The sequence below is a fragment of the Ochotona princeps genome, chromosome 21 (genome assembly GCF_030435755.1).
Source record: "Ochotona princeps isolate mOchPri1 chromosome 21, mOchPri1.hap1, whole genome shotgun sequence".
Classification (NCBI taxonomy): Eukaryota; Metazoa; Chordata; class Mammalia; order Lagomorpha; family Ochotonidae; genus Ochotona; species Ochotona princeps.
The window spans coordinates 31,804,354-31,824,076 of NC_080852.1; the positions used below are offsets into that span (position 1 = coordinate 31,804,354).

A 19,723-nucleotide genomic window follows, 5' to 3' on the forward strand; every position below is an offset into this window, starting at 1 on the left:
GCTACTGGTGCCAAGGGGAGAGCAGAAGGGAGGGGTGATGTGGAAAGGAAGGGAAGTGAACCAGTCAGTAATGGGGGACAGTGGCTGCACTGTACCCCTCTACCGCAGGCACAGCAGCTTCTCGCTGGAAGAGACCCACTGAACTTGCCTTCTCTTCCTACAATGCTCCTGTGCCACTATTCATCACTTGACCACACCCAATTCATTGTCACGGTCTCCACCACCACACAACCACACTGCAGTTAACCAAGGGACTCATTCTATAGACAAGCAAGTTTAGATGTGGAATTCACTAGTCTCATCGACATACTACATCACCTGGCAAAACTTAGAATGATAGGCTTTCGTTCCCCTATTTCTCTGCCTCTGGCCCAGATTTCACATATGAAATAAAAATGGGCACCACCAACAGCCACCAGGGAAATGCAAATCAGAAATACAACGAGTTATCATCTCTGATGACCCAGTAGTTCCACTACAGCGTACACAGCTGACATGAACTCACTATGTCAGAGGTATCTGTTCCATCACGTTTACAGCAGCACTGTTCACAATGTTAAAACATGGCATCAAGTAAAGGTGTCTACCCTCAGCTGAATGGATAAAGAAAACGTGGTGTGCGTATGTAATGGAATACTACTCAAAGAATGGAATCCTGTCAGCTGCAACAAACTGGATGCAATTAGAGGACGTAATTTTAAGTGAAATAAGTAGGACACAGAAAGAAAGAATATCCCATGTTTTCCTTTATATATGGAAGTTACAAGTTAAAAATTATGAACACAAAATGTTGATTCATTTAGGCTTGGAGAGTTGTGAGGGAAAAAGGTAATCTGAATAAAAGCATAAGGGATGGTAGGGATGGTTAAGTGCGACAAAGATACTAATAGGAAATATTAATAGAATTGAGGTAACTCTTTGTAAAGTTACATTTCATAATGTTATAAAAGTATTCTGAAATGAAGTGTTTTTTTAATGAAGTGCTTTAAAAAAATCACAACATCTTTCTAATCCTTTCTATGCTGTGTTTTTTTTTCTTCACTGACCCAAGGTCCATAAGTAATAAATAATTACTTTTTTCACTTTCTTTTCTTCTTCTTCTTTTTTTTTTGGTATCTTTATAACAGCGAAAGTTGAAATAAACATTTAGGTTAGCCTATAGTGGATATTTTAAAAAGGAAAATATATAAGGTTTCAAATATAAAAGCTTACAATAAAGCCCTCATCTACATCTTTCACAGCAGGGTTACACTGAAGCACATATTAGAGCAAAAACATGATAAAGAAATTAATCCTAGATAGCATCCCATTAGGTAAATAACAAAGAGCAACGTGAAACTGCTTTAGGTAGCTAGAGAATGATCTCCAATTCAGAACTATGGTGGGAGGAAAACTGCTTAATGATCTTTAACATTATCCTGATCCACTTGAGTAACACCATCTTCCATCAGCAGGAAGTTCAGGGGCACACGCTATAATTAAGGCTCTCTACTTCAATATTTATAAAAATTGTGTTGTAGAATTCTACAGATAAGACTGTAAAACTTGTAAGCATCGTTGAACCACAACACATGCAGCTTTCAGCAGAGACAGACCACCCAAGACTGGGTAAGTCACCTTTGTACACAGCCGTGTGACACCAGCTATCACACCCTCAAAGCAAATACAGGCATGTCACCAATGGAATGTGCTAGCATCTTTCCCAGTGGATTCAAAACCCAACACACCTGCTGCCATAGGAAGCTACGTCAGGCAAACAGCCTGGGTAGCTTTGGTTCTGAGTTTTTTCAGACACAAGGAGACTCAACTGCCAACACTGTTTACCTCCAACTAGGCCTTTCCTATCCACCTGTTCACAGCCTCTTTCTTCTGGAGTCTCAGTTCCTTCACACAGTTGCGTGAACAAGCTCACCCCTCAATTCCTCCTGCCCAGGCACTCCCCAGAAGCCAACAATGGGTCTTTGCTCCCCCAAAGTCCCATCATCCTCTGAAGTTTTTCCTTTTAGATTTTTTTCATGGATTTTTTGGTTCTCCTGAAAAATCCCATTTAGGAAAATGAGAAAGATAGGCTAAGCTATTAAAGAAATTTACCCATCCTAGCATTAAATATAACTTCTGCTAATAACACACTGGTTCACTCGGGTGTCACCTAGTACAGATTTCGTTGTCACTGTCTGGTGACACATAGCAGCATGCACACTTTTCCACTAAAGTCCATCTGGAGCATACTTTCCACGTGAGGACAGTCCCATTCAAGTGGCACTCCTCCTGGCTGCATCATATCTTAGCAAGTGGACAGAGTTAATGCCCTACAGCCTACCACTGTTCACCCGGGCCTATTGCAATGTGTGCTTTTCCCAGAGGACGGGGATAAACACCTTTGAGCCTCAAAGGCTTTCCACAGTAAGGATTTTCCCCCTTTGGCTACATTCTCAGAGCTAATAACCACTGAGGCTTAACTTAAGCTGACGAAGGCTCCTGAGATGCACTCAGGCATGTGTCTGAAGGCGGCAGGTAAACAAGGAAGCCACCTGCATGGGCAAGGCTGACACAGACGCCATCATTTGTGCCACCGACAGCCCGTGTGCATACTTGCTGGGGATACTGCTTTACTATAAAACCTGTTCTGTTTCCACTCTCATGCCTGGTATTAAAGACTTTATAAAAACCCACATTCCCTGTTAGCTAGATTTTCAGTTATTCCTTACTTAGGAAATGAGTGCTATGTGCTCCAAATTCTCTTTGCTACAAATGGGCGGGGGGCATTTTCTGGAAAATTTTCAGCTTTATAAGATTTATTTATCTGATGTAAGCATTACCGACTGGGTTCGGGGGAACTGTCCTCCCAAGCCTAAAGTGTACTTCTGAGGCTCGCTTCCGAATAAAGAACCCACAAAGGGGAGGGAAGAAGAGTCCTGCCTCTGTGCCTATTGGGTCAGATGAATCAGTGAGTTTCCCATGTATGGATCAGCAAGAAGGGAAATACGAGGTGTCCATGCCCACCAGCAGGGGAATTATTGGAGAAGTTCTTCCAGGAAGCTGGAGCAGAACCGCTGGACAGAAAGTCATGCCAGGCATTTCCACCACATTCTGGGCTGTGACCCAGGATTCTTCCAACTTCAGGAAGGTGACACTAAAACCTATTTCTAAAAGCCAAGAAATGAACCACGGCCACACACCCACAATCGGAGATAGAACACAAGTGAGGCGGGGGTGCGTGGAAGGACCAGCAAGAGCTCACACTCGAAGAACTGCTCATTTTTTCCAACATCCTAGCATTTCTCTAGACTTCCTTCTGGCCCACGTAGTGCCAGCTGCTGTGCAAAGAAACTCACTTTCCCCTTTAACTCAGTTGCAATTCCTGGATTCCAGGTTTACCTTTTCCTCATAGACCCAAGGGACTCAAAAACTTACAAATCTTAATAACCCCAGGGGATGGTCCCACAGGTAGTAACTCTCATGGCGGCCACCTGCCACCAAGGGCAGCTGAGTAGATGTAGCATAGTTCATGCAGCTCAATCGGACTTTTGATTTGAATTCATCAAAACTGTAAAATGCATTCATTCCAACTATTAGAAAACTATCAATACATGTAGAACTTTGGTATCCAGATGTACTTTTTCAACTGTATACTTAAAGAAGTCTACTACACAGACAATTCTGCAACTACTACTAATTAGAACCTCGACTGAAAAAAAATGCCATGACTGAAAAATACACACCAGCCTTTTCAGATGTGTACTGAAAAAATAACGTGAAGTATGGCATTAATCGTTTTCACACTAGGGCATTTCAAGCAATAAATAAATGCAGTGTTTTCACAGGAAACAAAATAAATTGATACCTAGGCAAACAAGAAAAATTCTGGTTGCAGGAAGGATAAGGAGAACACATTTCTAAAAAGATCAGAGAGGAAAACTGGGGCTTGGAGCCTGAGGAATTCATGGGTAAAGGTGGAGGGCCCATGGGCTAGGTCCTGGGGCTGGAGGGCTGGAGGGCTGCGAGTGAGGTCTAGAATGGTAGGCAAACAGGCTTTTATGACAACAGTTCTGATCCTGAAGGTCCAGCTACCCATCCAGCTCCCTGCTGGATGGCCTGGGAAAGCAGCCAAAGATGGCCCAGAGCCTTGGGACCCTGCACCCATATGAGAAACCCAGAGGAAGCTCCTGGCTCCTGGCTTCAGATTGGCTCAGCTCTAGCTATTGTGGCAGCTTGGGGAGTGAATCATTGGACAGAAGATATTTTTCTCTGTCTCTCCTCCTCTCTGTATATCTGCCTTTCCAATAAAAATCTTTAAGAAAAACACTAAAAATGGATCCACCATATAACCCAGCCATCCAACTTCTTGTAATACATCCCAAGAAAAACAAATCAGCATAGATAAGGCACTTGTACTCTCATATTTATGGTAAGCCAAGATGTCCATCAACCGATGACTGCATAAAGAAAAAGTGATGTTGATGTGTATGTATTCACAATGAAACAGTTGAATCATGAAAAAGACGAAACTCTGACATTTGCAGCGACATGACAGGAACTGAAGACCACAATACTCTGAAATATGCCAGACACAAAAATTCAAATACATGTCTTCTCTTACATGTGGAGGCTGACGAAGTATTTTAGAGTATCAAAGAACTAGAATCACGGAGACCACACTTGTCAATCACTGTGCAATAAAGCAAAAACTAACCACCCAATTCTAGAAAGGGAACTTGTGGGTCAATTGTAAGTCAAAGAAAAAAATCACAGGAAGCAGTCTTTAAACTTAAAAGTGAACACTAAACCAGAGTATTGCACATCAAAGTTCATGGTATGCCAATGATGGCAAACAATGTTTCAAGAGAAATGTGTGGGTCCTCCAGGCACAGATAGGAAATAAGTGAAGCTATCCATCAAGAAGTTAACCAAGTAAATACCAGAGACAGAAAATGGAATAAAGCCAGGAAGCCTTGATGAAAGCACAAATCACCAAATAGAGGAGGAGGAGCCCAGAAAACGTTCCAGAGGAAGAGGGAGGGCTCTGAGTTAGGGACAGGAAGCACCCACACACTATAGGCTTCTGCATCCCACAGCCATCTACAAAAGACCTGAGAGGAACACCCGAGCAGGCGCCATAGCTGCACACTGTATCTTTACGCCTTTCCCATGCACCACCAATTGGCCTTGCTTCTTCTGGCACCCTTTCCAGTTTTCAGGCAATCGAACTAATCAGCTCCCAGACTTGCCAAACATGATGTTTGGTCTTTGGATTCTTGCCCTTGTTTCACTTGGGCCATTATCGATAGGGGGTGGGTGAGGATATGTCAGCACTGTGTTCATCAATGGTAGCAGCCTAAGGGAAGAGGAACTCGGGTAGAAAGTGAACGGCACCAGGGGAAGGGGATGGCACAAGGTGCCCAGCACCCGCCCAAGGTAGGATTCAAACCTGGCAGCTCGGAGGAACCTTGAGGAACCTTGAGGAGCTCTTGGTAGAATTCAGGTGTCAGAGCACAAGATCTGGGCCACAAAGCTGAAAAATCGACCGGCACATTCCTGAAATTCTCTGGAAAAGTCAATTAAAACTGTATCTCTGGTGTTTGCAGTTTTTTCCTTCTAATTAGCTCTAAAACATATTAGCATCAAATGCTAAGGCTACATGCTATTGTAGCAAGTCAAAATCCTTAATGATTACAATAAAATCACAGTTATAGCACACACACACACACACACTCGGATCCCCACAGTAGGACATAGCAGAGCCACAGAAATGAAATGCCGGAATATTTAAGGACTTAAGCAAATAGCCACACTGGATCCCAAGGCCACAGGCACCTGCTTTCATGGGCACCCTCATCATGAGAGCGCTGGTGGCCCCAAGTACAAATTTATGCATGCCAGTTAAAGCTCAGTGTCTGTCTCACTCAGCACCCTTTCACTGGAAAACAGCCATACCACACCGCACCACCAAGAATTTCGCTTGCCCCTGCTGATGATACACAGATACATCCAAACACTTTAACACAATCACCTGGAGAGTGTTGAGTAAAGAAAATCCCAAAAACGATTTCTGCAAACTTTTAAGCACACAGGGGGTTTTATCCTCCTTGCAGAAATGCAGGACTCACTCTCAGGAAGTTTGAAGTGGGTGAGGTTTCCCCTATCAGAGCATCAAGAAAGTCCACGGTCATGTCCATCTCTCTCAGCACCTCACTGTGCTGTGCTGGTCTGGTCAGTGATGCATGAACTCCCTTCCCATTAGGCACGGTGTTATTTAGGAGCTGCCCCATCGAAATCTGCAGAATGTCCAAAGATGAGATGATGGCAAGTACAGTCTGTTTCTGAGCTAGCTTCTTGCTAATGCACCTTGGAGACACCAGACGGGAGTGGGGGGCTCCAGCACTTGGGTCCCTGCTGCCCATAGGGGGAGACCCAGATGGAGTTCCAGGCTCCGGGGGCCAGCCTGGGTCAGCCCAAGCTATTGTGGGGCATGTGCGGAATAAATGAGCAGGTGACACAGCACTCTCTCCATTCCGTCTCCCCAAACCCCACAGCCAAGTTCCAAATAAATAAGAAACAGAAAGGCTGAGACCCTGCAATCTTTCCTTTGCGAAAGAAGCTGGCAACATTGATGAATAATCACATTTACCTAGAGCATGGCCTGGGGGTCTGGCAGGCTCACACACTGCTGGTGACAAAATCAATGTATTAACTTTCCTGGAGGGCTATTTGGAAATATGTATCAGAAGCTTAAGGAAAAGTAGGCAAATTTTGACAGCATAATGATGATGTATACAAAGACGGAGCATGTCTAATGTCTTAAAAGAATGGCTTTGTTGAGTAAACGATGGCATATAAATTAACACAGATTATTAGGGGGATGAAATTGATGACATATCTTGAAATGTATCCAAAGGATTAAACTGAATAGATAGATCAGCCCAACCTTTTGCTGACTTCTTAAAATGAAGCACTAGGAGAATTTAAACCGCATGTGTTCTGGAAAGCACTACCCTAGACAGAAGCATACCTTAACAGGTGGGGTATAATTTCACTAGAAAACAAAGAGAAGTTAACTTCCTTCAATGAGCAGGCGGCATTGTTGACAAGCTCAAAGAACATAACTTGGTGCCAAACCATCGGTGGGCAGGCATCAGGAGACCCGCCCTCTTGTGTTGTCACTCAACTCATTCTCTTCTGGAGAATTCGGCACAGTCTCTCCGATCCTATCTCTTTCAGTCCCCACCAAAGTTAAGGTTGCCTGTAACTCATCGGTCCCACAGCAAGCAGGTACTTCCTGCAGACAACTTCAGCAAACCTCACACAGTCCTTCATCTTTCTGCAGGATTTGTGATTTTCTTCTACATTAAGAAAATTACTATGATGTTCAACAAAATCCTACACAGTCAGGGAGCAACAGACGCATATGGAAAATGACCCCTACCTGGGCCAGCACCTGTTGGTGTGAGGTTAAGACAGAAAACGTAAACAGTCGGTGAGTGCTTTCAAAGTCCCGCTCCAGCCAGCCTGATTCTCCTTCGAGCATTGGACACATCGGTGGGAGAAAAGAAAAGCTTCTTCTAAAACTAGAGGTCAGGCTGAGTGAGGGGTGGTATCAGTGTAATTTGAAAAAAATACTACAATACTAAAATAGAATGTTACGGTTGGAAATACACATAATATTCTCTTAACATAAACTTTGGAAGGAAAGCTCAAAATGGATGGATATTACATCTAATGCTAACTCAACATTAACAGACTTTCGGGGACCCAGACGAGCTGGAGAAACTGTAACACAGGTATAATTTAAAAAATGAACACAAGTACCACTGGAATGCCCAGAAGTATGAAATTTAACACGTTTTCTAAAAAAAAGTTAGGGAATGTTTACCCCCAAACCTGAAGCTACCATCATATCGCTGGGGAGTACTGGAAAGCGTTTCGCCAGCCACCTGACTTGGAGGTCCTCTAGCACCACGATGACCCAGGACGCCAGAAGACCAAGCAGATCTAAACATTAAATCAGAGGAAACAAAATTGCCACAGCCTGCGAAGCCCAGCAGGCTCTCCCCATCTGGTGAGTTAACAGCTGAGGACCCGTGTCCCCTGGACATTCCATGAGATCTTATCAAGGACAATCTCTCCAGTGTCTTCTAATCAAACCAACAAATAGACACAGGTCATTGCCCATTGACGGCAAACGTTTAAGCCCAGGAATATCCCCTGCCCCACCTCGCCCCCCCAAAACCAAATAATACATTAAAACAAATTATCAGGATACACTATCACCTACATGTATTATCAACACCTGTAAAAAAAAAAAAATCACAAAACTACCCAAGACTGGCCTCCATGACATGACAGAATAGGACTACAAACTGAGGGAATGTTGCTGCGGCATAGTAGCCTTAGCCTGCACCTGGGGTGCTGGCATCCGATATGGGTTCTGATTTGGGTCCCAGCTACTCCACTTCTGATCCAGCTCCCTGCTATTATGCCTGGGAAAGCAGCGGAGGATGGCTCAAGCTGGGCTCCTGCACCCAGCTGGGAGATCCAAAACAAACTCCTGACTTCAGATCAGCTCAGCTCTGGCCGTTGCAGCCATTTGCGGAGTGAACCAGTAGATGGAAAATCTTTCACCCTGACTCTCCTCTCTGTAACTTTTCAAATAAAAAAAAAAATCTCAAAAAAAATCATAATAAGAGTAGTACCAGCTCTGATGGACTGGCGTTAAAGGTTCCATGGATTCTAATCCACTTTCTTCTCCCTCATTGTCGAGGTTTCCTGCTTGTATACAAGGTTTATTTCCAACAATCCCAAACTTGGCATTGAGTGACTGTCGCATATAAAGAGTTACCCTGGGTGCCAGGGAGAACGAGGGAAATAGGCAAGGCTCCGCGGGACAACTTCAGCTGAGCAAACTAGCTCGGAGACGTGGTCCTCTCCCCCTCACGCTGGCTTGCCACGCTACCTGAAAGCGCCATTCCCTTTGTGAGAGCAGCGGAAGCCCAGGCGGTCAACGCATGCTACCCGCAGACTGCAAACACGCTACACTCAAGGGCTGCAGACACGGAAGCTTCTCCACAGATCCCAGGGGACATGCCACCTCGGCTCCACACTTTAGCACCACTATCAACCACTATCCTTGGATTCAGTAAGTGGGAGCCCCAGAGGGGACCTTCCTTTCACATACTGCAAAAACGGTCGTTGGGAATCATTTTTGTTATTAATTACATTGCATTAGGTGACACAGTTTTATAGGTACTTGGATTCTCCCAACCCCTCCCTAAACCCTCCCCTCCTCCCTATGGTGGACTCCTCCACCTTGTTGCATTGCCACAGTTCAAGTTCAGTTGAGACTCTTTCATTGCAAGCATTTACCAAGCATAAAGTCCAGCATCTTATTGTCCAGATAAGTTCAACAGCTTCTTGGGGAGACCTTCTCTGGTCTGAAGGTAGAGCCAGCAGAGCATCATCCAGATCAATTAAAAGCCCCAACATAACATCAGCAACAATTTATAATGTTATGGGATTAGTTGACATAGTATTGAGTAACTAATATGTTTGCAAGTTCTTAACCACATCCTGTGACTTCTTCATTGACATTTCAATTTTAGTTTATATACAACCGGGGGAATCATTTCTGCCGACCGTTAGACTCCTGGGACTCCCTTCTCAGGTTTTGATTTTGTTTTTTCCACGTTTTCCATTCAATGTGGCGCCACCGTGTGGCAACAGCATAAACAGTTCATAAATCATTCCCCTGAAATTGTTATCAAAGTTTGACCAATTTTTAAGCGTGGAAGGGACTTAAGCTATTTCCCTTTTGTAATGTCCCAAGCATTCCTTTTTTACTTCATTCCTAGGTGACTATAGCATGATTTCATGTCCAAACGATTTAAATGCACGCAATGAGAAAGTAAATTGGCCTCAGTGCATCGCTTGGGACACAGGGAATAAAGAAGCGGGGATGCCTGCGCCAGGAACAATCAGCTCATTCCCCAGCCTGATGTGCAGACCAAAGTCCTCCTTCCCGTCTAATGTCCCTGGTATGGGAACTACCTTTAGTTTCAGAAACCATCAAGAAGTCTCGATTGAGGCTGATAGAGAAAATAACCAAATAAAGAATAGCAGCAGTAACGACAAGGCTTGCCTGAGAAAACTACGAGAGCTGATCAGACCTGCGAAGGGTACAGGGACACTCTAGTTTGTAAAGCCAGCTTCGGTCACCCAACTGGGTGTGCTTTAGTGAGAAGCCACGAGTGTGCACTTGGAATTGCAGCCTGTTTGACCAGTGCACTTGATCCCAGTGCCTGTTCACCAAGGTCGGCTCAAACATCTCTCCCTCCCTTGCCTTTGAGACAAGGGCCTGGAAAGCCCACACTGGGAGATGTCCTGTTTTCTAGAAGACATCTTCAGCCAGCCCGTGGAATCGATGAGGTAAGGACTACAGCTACAGATGATCTTTCCCCGTGTCCCTCGGGGCAGGGAGGGCGCAGACACCATCTAGCCTCTTGCTGCTTCAAGTCCCTGAGCCTGGCTAACACTTCATTTGCTCAAGAGAACAAGCCCTGGAGCCCTTCCTCCTCCAACACACAGAGGAAACAAAAGCTCAAATCACAAGGAAAACACCACCATCCGGGAGAGGCAGACTACCTTGGAGGCCCCCAAGTGGACCCTGCGTGCCTCTCTGCCTCCATTTACCCCCCCCCCAGCCCCACAGACAGGCCTTGTCGGTGGGACTGAGCCCACAGATGAAACAGTGAGTCATTAGCAGATACAGCTGCCCACAGTCAGGCCAGGAACACCAGCAGGAAGCCATTTATGTTCTTAGCTAAAACTACATTGCCCCGCAAACAGGCTTTCTCAATCTGCAAAAACAGGGTTCCAGATGCCGCAGAAAGAGCCTCCAAACCACCTCCATGTCCACCCACGGCCACAGATCCCTCGGACTAATTTCCTTCTACTTTGTAACCAAGTGCACGTTCACATCTTTCACATTCTCTGAATCCCAAAACGCGGGGGCTCTTCCCATCTTATGCCCGATAAAGTTAATGCTCAAAGACACTTATCCGTCGTCACACAACTCTGAGCAGTCATTTCATCTAGGAGCTTCGGTATTGGAGGTTGGCTACGGTGGGACAGAGAGGGACCACCCTCTCCTTCCCCCCTCTTCCTGTCCACGGGGTAGAGAACCCCGCAACCACAGATTGTCCCGGAAGTTCCCCCGGAGTCAACAGCCCCCACCCTACAATATTTACGGCCCGAGACTGACACCCCCTCCCCCGCCAGCCCCGGGGAAGCCACCAAACGTACTAGAGGTGGGGGCGGCGCGGGCAGAGATGGAGCCCGGCTAGAGGCATTTTCCAGGAGCAGGTGGGAGCCTCGGCTGGCCACAACAGCACAGCACCATCCCCGCTTCTCCTAGGAAGTCCCTGGGACCCAAACTGGAATGTGCGCTTAGGACTGTCTGTGGTACTTCTCCTCGGAGCCAGAGCTATCTTAGAAGGGGAGGGGAGGACGCAGGAGTGAGAGCAGGCGCTGCCAAATGCCCGCACCTGGCTGAAGTGAAGCAAACGCGGCGGGGTGGGGGGTGGGGCGGAACCCCAAATGCCGCAGGTGCGGGGAACCGTCCTGCCCGCGCTCAGCGGGAAGCTCTCTCGCGGTTCCCCCCAAACCCTCCGTAGAGTCCCCTAGAGATCGGCTTCCCACCTCTCCAAGTTCGGTAGCTTTGAGGAGCAGGAAAGGAAGAAGGCCAGGTGTCCGCCACCAGCAATCCCGGTGCTAACTCTGCGCACCAGCGATGACCTTCAGCGAGTCCCTGGTTCGCCCCACTAGCCAAGAAAGCGAGAGCCTGCAGAGTCTAGTCCTCTGCGCCGGGTGGCTGCCTGCGCTGCCCGGAGGCTTTCGGGCATCGCGCGGGTGCGCCCGCGGCAGGGGCGGTGCGCGGCGAACCGCAGCCCGAGCGCTACGTGGCCAGCGCCGAAGGGAAACGCAGAAGCGAGCACCCGCCCTGGCAGCAGAAGAAAAAGAGGCGGCCCCGACTCGACTCCGCCAGGAGCCCCGAGCAAGTTCAAGTGCCCCCACTCCCCTCAGCATAGGCGGACGGGCTGTGTCGGTGGGAGAAGGCGGGGGGCCCAGGCGCAGGACTGGGAACGCAGAAGACCCTGCCGCATTCCCACCCCCGAAGTTACGGCAGCACGAGCGGCACAGAGCTGCCAGCGGGGTAGAGAGGGAACGGTACTCACGCGGGGTGGCCAGCTGGGAGCAGGTCCGTAGCCGGGGTCATGGATGGCGGCCACGCTCTGGAAACAGTGCCTTGGACTGCCCAGGGAACCTGCCGCAGCGCGGCGCACGGTCAGGAGGCGATGAGAGCGGGGCGCGGGTCGGTCTGCACGCCGAGGCTGGCCTGCAGAGCCACGGGGACTCGGCTGCCAGAACCGCAACCGCAACGGGAGCCGGCAGCTGCGGTGAGGGAGGCGCGGCGCCGCAGGCAGCCCGGCCAAGGCCGCGGCCGACACCTGCTGGCCACGACCGCCCTCCAATCAGAGGCGCCCGAGGGCGGAGGCGCGTGCGGCGCACCCGGCTCCGGGATCGCGCCTGCGCCGGGACCACGGGCGCCGACCCCGGCGGCTGGTCCAGGGCTCCCGGGGCGCGCGGGCGGCACGCGTCGGGAGAGGCGGGGCGCATCCGCGGGAGGCGGGGCCCGGGCTGCGCGCTCCCGGGGCGGGGCCCCAAGGCGCAGTGCGGTGCTGAGAACCGCGGACTGGAGGTCCCTTCTGAGGTTGTTCCAGCCCCCCTTATCTCGGGGCCCTGGGCATCCGGACGCTCCACGCGAATCCGCGCCTGCCTGGAGTTGTGCGGAAGCCCGCGTGGCGCTCCACGCTCTACAGCTTCTCTTCCGCAGAGCCCCTGGTTATTGATCTAGAGTCGTGAATTGACCGCTTCGAGACTATTGATCAACGTTCATAGCCTGGTATGCGCTTGCCAGAGGCTGAATAAAGCGCGCTCAAGTCTCCCAAAGCCCACCAGAACCCAGCCCTCCCCATCCCGCACCAGCTGCCGCACCTTCGAGGGGCAATAAAGGCCTACGCTGGATATAGGACTCCAAAGCCTGCTGCTGCTGCGGAGCGCCTTCGGGTTGCTGCCGGGAGTTCTGGCACTGGAAGAATCGCAGGACACTGCAATGGATCCCCTCCAGGCCAAGGCTCCCGATTTGCCCGGGGCCCCGGAGTGTCAGCTGTGGGAACACGTGGGCCGCTCTGGCTGCAGGGTGGGCAAGAGCAGGGCGACCGTGGCGCTGTCAGATCCCGCAGCCGGCAGAGGGTCGGTGCGGTGCTCTCCGCGCCAGGGTGCGCAATAGCTCTGGGCGCTGCAGGCGTGAACGCTCAGCAGCCAATTTGAAAGAGAGGTCAACTTCCGTCTCCTCCCTTACAGGGATTTTAGTACCCACAAACTGATCAAAGTAAAAGAAAGTTTGCTTCTCTTCTGTTTACATTCAATTTGAATTTTTTTATATCCAAGCTTGATTTGTCACTCATGCACCAACAATGCCTAAAACGTGCGTACCCAGTTAGCAAGACTCCTTCCAATCCTTGCCTCTTAGCTTCTCAATTCCAACCAGGAGTGTGCCCTCCCCGAGAAAAATCTACACAGATGTTTCCCTAGTGATTGCTGTTTCACCTTTCGTTATCCAAAACACAGACATTTGTTAGACCATGCACACTATTCCAAATCTTAGTCTTTTTTTTTTTTCTTAACAAGATGTTGGCATACAGTAATTCTGTAGCATTGCCAGAATGTTTTTCTGGTTCTTTTACAGCTATCTGAATGGGCTATGTCAGAATTCATGTAAGAGACCCCCCAGTTGTTATTTTGATGGTTAACAGCCTGTCGGGGTTAGTAATTTTGCCAATGATAAGCAACTTTGTTCTTACAGCACTGAGAACGTATGGTAGTGTGATACAGAGGAAACTCGCAAAACTGAATGGAGTCCTGGGGTGAGAGGCTATGTACAGTTATGATGTGGATAATTTCTTATGTGCTTTCCTAGAGATTCCGCTACTCCATGACCTCACACAAGGTATGAGATGGTTTGCACACACCATCCCTCATCACCCCCACCACTGCTCTGCCATTCCCAGCCTGTCTGCCCTTAGATCCATTCCCAGCCCTTCCTGCATTGGTTCAGAGGGGCTGTCTCCTACCGACTTGTGTGCCAGGCTTTTCCTCACTGTTTCTGCTTGGGTGGTGGTCACTGAACGGGCAGCTGTTCAGGACAGGCACAGTTCCTTCCGTGTAGTGCTGAGTCCTCTAAGGCAGAATCATGAACTCAGCTGCATAAAACTCCACCCAACACTCTTGGCTTTTGTGGAAAATAATAATAATAATAATGGCCCCAGGAGTTGAACTTGCATTTATCTTCAAAGTGAGACAGACATTTTCCCCATTTCTCGGCTTAGTTTCATCAGATCAACACCTCTCAGGGAAGCATGCTTTGAAAAGACTCTTTGGAAATGAAATTTTCAAACAGTTCTTCCCTCAAGGTGAGCAGGGTTCAGTCAATCAATCATAGTGAGAGGCTGCCAATGACTCTGGGAGAGAGAGAAATAGTCTAAGATTTGGGAATAGATAATCCATTTGCTTCTGGACAGGAAAAAAAATCAACCTTTGTGAAATAACATACTGTCATAATGCAAATTGTAATAAAGAGATGGGTTCCTAAACAGTCACGAGGTATCCTCACAGAGTTGGCCCTCCCATCTCCCCTCCTGCCTGCCTTTCTCCCTGCCTCCCTTCTTTCCTACCATCTCTATGCTCTTCCACTAAGATGTAACGTATTAATGAAATCACAAGGACTCAAGGTTGTATATAGCAAAAACCAAGCTCTAATAGTCTCAGGCATAAAAACAAATGGCTTTGAAATGCACCATCTAAATGTCAAGTTCAGGGGGTAGGTCAGACTCAAGGCACATGTGGGTTTCCATACAGTGGAAGAATGACAGCTCCCCCCACCCACCAACTCCTGCTTCCAGGCTCTCTCTCTGCTCTCCCATGTGGAATTCATTGTCAAGTTGACCTGCTCCACATGGCAGTCTTTGACCATTCTAGCACTCTCTTCTCTCCAGAGATCAGGACCCGTGAATGAGGAGAATTCTATTCCCAGAGCGCATGTGAAGTCTCCCAAGGGAACATCCTGCTTCAGTCACATGGCCAGCCCCAGAGCTCAGTCTAAGAACTGGGCTCTTCTGATGGTGAGATCGACAGTGGTTGGAATATATCAGCTGAAATGTAATTGACAAACACTGTTACAGTTGCCTCCTGATTGGTCAATAGCAAGTCACCTGGAGACACGTCCATTAATGGCCAGACCTAGCAAAGACCTCAACTTCTGCAGATGGGTCCAAGGCCAGCAGAGTAAATGGTTGAATGTGGGATGTCAAAGGTTTTTTTTTTTTTCTCCCCAACATTGACCTGACAAGGGCTCCAAATGTGATAAGCCTGGGGTGTGGGTTCAACGTTTGATTAGCATTATACAGATATTTCCAAAGTTAACTTGATACCGAAGCCCACCCCTAAAAGGACTCAAAATAAAGATCCTAACATCTCACTTAAGTTAGAAACACTATAAAAGACTGATTAAGGCATAATAAGTCAGTGATTTGAACAAGATCACCAATAAGAAAAGAACAAGGTCACATTTACAAGTGGAAACATGGAGACATGGGAATGAAAAACAGCCTGTTCCTTATTTGTGTTCCTTTAGGTTAGATTGATTGCTTTTAATGTTCGCTGTGAAAGATGTGACATTTTAAGGTGATCTGGGTTACAATGAACCTGGCAGAGAGCAGCCCTAAAATGCACACCTCCTTAATTTCCCCATTCTGATGGATCCCCACAATATCCATCATCCAACCCTTCTTGCTCCTCATGACTCACCACCAGGGTGTGGCTTTGTTTCCGGCATGAACGTGACTGCTAGGAGTATGTTAATAGATTCTCCCTTTACCAAAAAGAGCCTTTTGACATTTGTGTGCGCAATACTCTTATCATATCTTCTCTTTATATGGGAATTAGATGGTGCATTTCAAAGCCAGAAGACTCATGAATTTATCCTGCAGGAAAAGGACAGGTCTCGTGAGGAATTGGAGTGGAATTAAGTTAGTCACAAGACCAAGGTGCCAATCTAAGCTCCCCACTTCTAGGCTGGTCACTGAAGTTGAATCCTAGATGCCCTAATACTAAAAAAAAAAAAAAGGAATAATTAATTGATATAACAGTATAGCTATGTTAGTATAGTATACACAAATTAGAATCAACAATAGATTAGCACAGAGAGATCTTCCATCTGCTGCTGGTTCACTCCCTTAATGCCCACAACAGTTGGGACCAAACCAGGTGAATGAGGAGCCAGCAACTCAATCTACTCTCCCACACTGGTGGCAAGGGCCCAACTCCTTGAGCCATCACCAAGAAATGATAGAAACAGAAGTCACTCTATCAAGCTCCTCTCCACCTGACATGGCTTCATCTCTGACCCAAGTCGCTCTACCCAACTCTAAAGCAATCAGGAACACGGAGCATCCACACCCTAACCTCCAGAAACCTGTGCTTGCGCCCCGAATAGCCCCATGTGACTGATGTGTGACCTTCCTGGGAGTGGCAGGGGTAGGCAACACCTTGTGTTGTGTGCAAGAGGCCAGGTCCAAGGGGGAGAGACTAGACCAGGTGCAGACCAGTTTGCTGTTGCTGTGTGGGTGCTGCCATGCCACTCTCCCTGGCTCAGCTCCCTTTGTTGAGCCAGTTGGCAGAACCTCTCTCCTCCATGTTGTCTCCTTTGTTTTCAACCATAAGCCCCCAATAAGGTCAGGGTTGCACACTGACCTCATGTCAGCACAGTGGGCTGAAGATTCCTGGCAGGTGTCATCACCTGTTGACTCCCAGGACATGGAGGAATAGGAAGCTGAAATCCAACTCTGAACAGTGACTCGAGTCACTCCAGTATGGAGTACAGGTGTTCCAAGCAGCATCCTTGCCACCGTGCCAGAGGTCCACTCCCTTTGGGATGTGTTCAAGCATAGCACTGTGAAAATAAAATCTGTAATCACTACTTCCTGTCATCACAAATACATCTCTACTACGCTCAAGCTACTTAGTACTTGCTATGTACTATTTGTTCTTTGAGCACATCTCCCTTCCCACCAACTAGACTAGAAATGACTTGAAGTTAGGCTGTGTCGTATCTTGAATTTTTCAGGGTACCTAGATAATGTGCTTAATAAACTTTAGATATTCAACCGTTATTGTTGAATGAAAAGTAGGCAAAAGTCACTGATAAGGTGGGTCTTATTTAAAATGTTTTGTGAAAAGACACTATTAAGAATCTTAAATCATATGCTTATCTTATATGTTCAAAATATATGCTTTGTGTATTTTCAAATCACATAGCAGGCAAAAGACTTACACTAAAGAACTCTTAGCAGTTAATAGTTTTTTTAAAAAAAAAAAAAAAGCACTAGGAACACTAACAGAGATTTCACCAAAGGGAATGAGGGCTTTTCAAAAAGTTAACAGAAAATGAGTGCTATGAAAAATTTACATGTGGCTTTCAAATCTTTTTTGCATCAAAATAAACTTATCTACCAAGTTTTCCATTTGGTTTTTGAAGTACTCTTATTTGTACAACTGGCAACTATGCACATGAAAAGATGTTCTACATAATTGGCCATTAGGGAGATGCAAATTAGAACTGTAATGAGATGTCACTACACACCTCTCTAGATGGGTAAGGAAAAAAATAATGTGCAAATAACTGTGTCACTTACATACGGCTGATAGAAATGTCAGATTATGCAACCACTCTTGAAAATAATTTAAAATCAGACTTGACATGTCACTCAGCAATTGTATCATTAGATTTTATCCCAGAGAAATAAAAACATTCATTCAAGCTTATTCAAGATTATTCACAGAATCTTTACTTTTAGTAGACAAAGGTAGAAAATTAAATAAGTGCCCTTCAATCGGTAAATAGTTAGGGAAATGAAGTATACTCGTGCTATAGAATGTTCCTCACCTTATAGAGGAATGAACCATTGGTAATGCAACAACTTGAGTGGATCTTAAGGGCAATGTGAATTTTTTAAGCCACCCTAAGAAGATTACATGCTGTCTGATTCCATTATACAACATTCTTGGAATAACCAAATTACAGAGATGCAGAACAGGTTAACTATTGGCAGGTGTTAGAAATGAGTGTAGGAGTAGGTGTGGCTGCTAAGAGTAGCCTGAAAGCCCTGGTGAATAGTATAGTTCTATATCTTGATGATGGTCAAGGGTACATGATGAAACTGCATGAGCCATATGCACACACCAATGAGTGCCTGCGAAGCTGTTGAAATCTGAATAAACACTGTGGCCTTTACTAATGTCACCTTCCCTGAGTTTGATGTTAAACAAACATGTTATCATGGGGGTAGTCTGGGTGAAGATTTGTACAGCACCTCCCTGAAACCCATCAGCATTTCATAACAACAAACTTTTAAGTTAGTGAGTGCATGAATACATTTCTCCACTAAACTGGTAGAGGCATAACGGCATCATAGTGATAGGGTGTACTGTACATGTTGTAATACTGGGTTCAAACTCATGGTCTGAAACGACCAATAATGAGCCAGGTTTTCAATGGTGGACAAAGATTTGTCAGGAACTGACCTCCAAAGTACATGCAGAAAGCTTGTCATGCACACAAACACCTAACAACATTGTGACAAGTGTCATACGGTCATTACTGGAGATGACATCCCTAAGCAGTTTTTTGTCCCCAAGACACAGAAAAGTCCCACAGTTCTGACTGCACAGCTGACCTGTGACTTCTGATGTCCTCTGGCAAAGGCAGTTTTCCTGCTACTAAATAAAACCTAGATAAGATCTCTGCAAACCAGACACTTGTTTCTCCGTTATCCTGCAGAATGAGCGCAGAATTAGGCCTTATGTAACCTTAGCATGACACACTGTCATGGTTTATGCATATAAACCTTTTTCTGTTTTTTTTTTAATGAGGCTCTGTAATTCAGTCAGTACTCCCTGAAATATCTGAATTTTTTCATACAACTAAAAAAATTAGACAAATGTTTAGAGTTGCTCCAAAATATATCATGCCCTGTGTCTTTGCAAGTGTGTACTACAGAATTTTCCACACACAAAGAAATGATTCCCACTGCTTGTATGTGGGATCCTTCTCTGAGAATGCATTCTGATCATTCAGGGCATGTTTTAGGTTAGTTTCTTGGGAAGCAGAGCCTGCAATAGGAATCCAGGAGCAGATGGCTTGCTGAGGAGGTACTCGGAGGAGACAGAAGGGGAGGGGAGCATTATAGGAAGCAGGAAGGTGGGCCAAGATGGGGTCATCCCACCCTGAGTCTAAGCTGGAACTGTGTGGCAAAGCTGCCCTACCTCAAGGGGCTGGTGTTTGGAGCTCCAGGTCAGATAGTCCGGGGCTGCCTGCTACCCCTGGGGCAGGAGAGGGGGTGTGGGAGTGTATCCTCATAGATGAGGTGGTTTTTCTTGGTCTAGTTTTTATTTTTTTTTAAAGATGTATTACTCAAAAAGCAGAGAGAGAGTTCTTCTACCTGTTGGTTCATAACACCCTCCATCCAAGTCTCCCACATGGAGGCAGGAGCGCACGTGCCTAGAGGATCACCCTTTGTCTCCCAGGCATGTTAGCAGGAAACTGGATCTGAAG

At 46.7% G+C, this 19,723-nt stretch overlaps 1 protein-coding gene across 4 annotated transcripts in view; it reads right to left on the bottom strand.

Moving 5' to 3' along the window:
- Positions 1-17,058, bottom strand: part of MYRIP (myosin VIIA and Rab interacting protein) — a 153,915-nt gene extending 136,857 nt beyond the window's left edge. Inside the window, exon 1 of one of the 4 annotated variants that reach the window (XM_058678840.1) lies at positions 16,864-17,058. The gene's annotated coding sequence lies outside the window, so the exon portion shown is untranslated. Of the gene's footprint in view, positions 1-11,691; positions 11,938-12,227; positions 12,622-16,863 lie in introns of those variants that run through there. The other 3 variants (XM_058678842.1, XM_058678839.1, XM_058678841.1) reach the window with 3 other exon arrangements.
- Between the last annotated feature and the right edge of the window lie 2,665 nt (positions 17,059-19,723).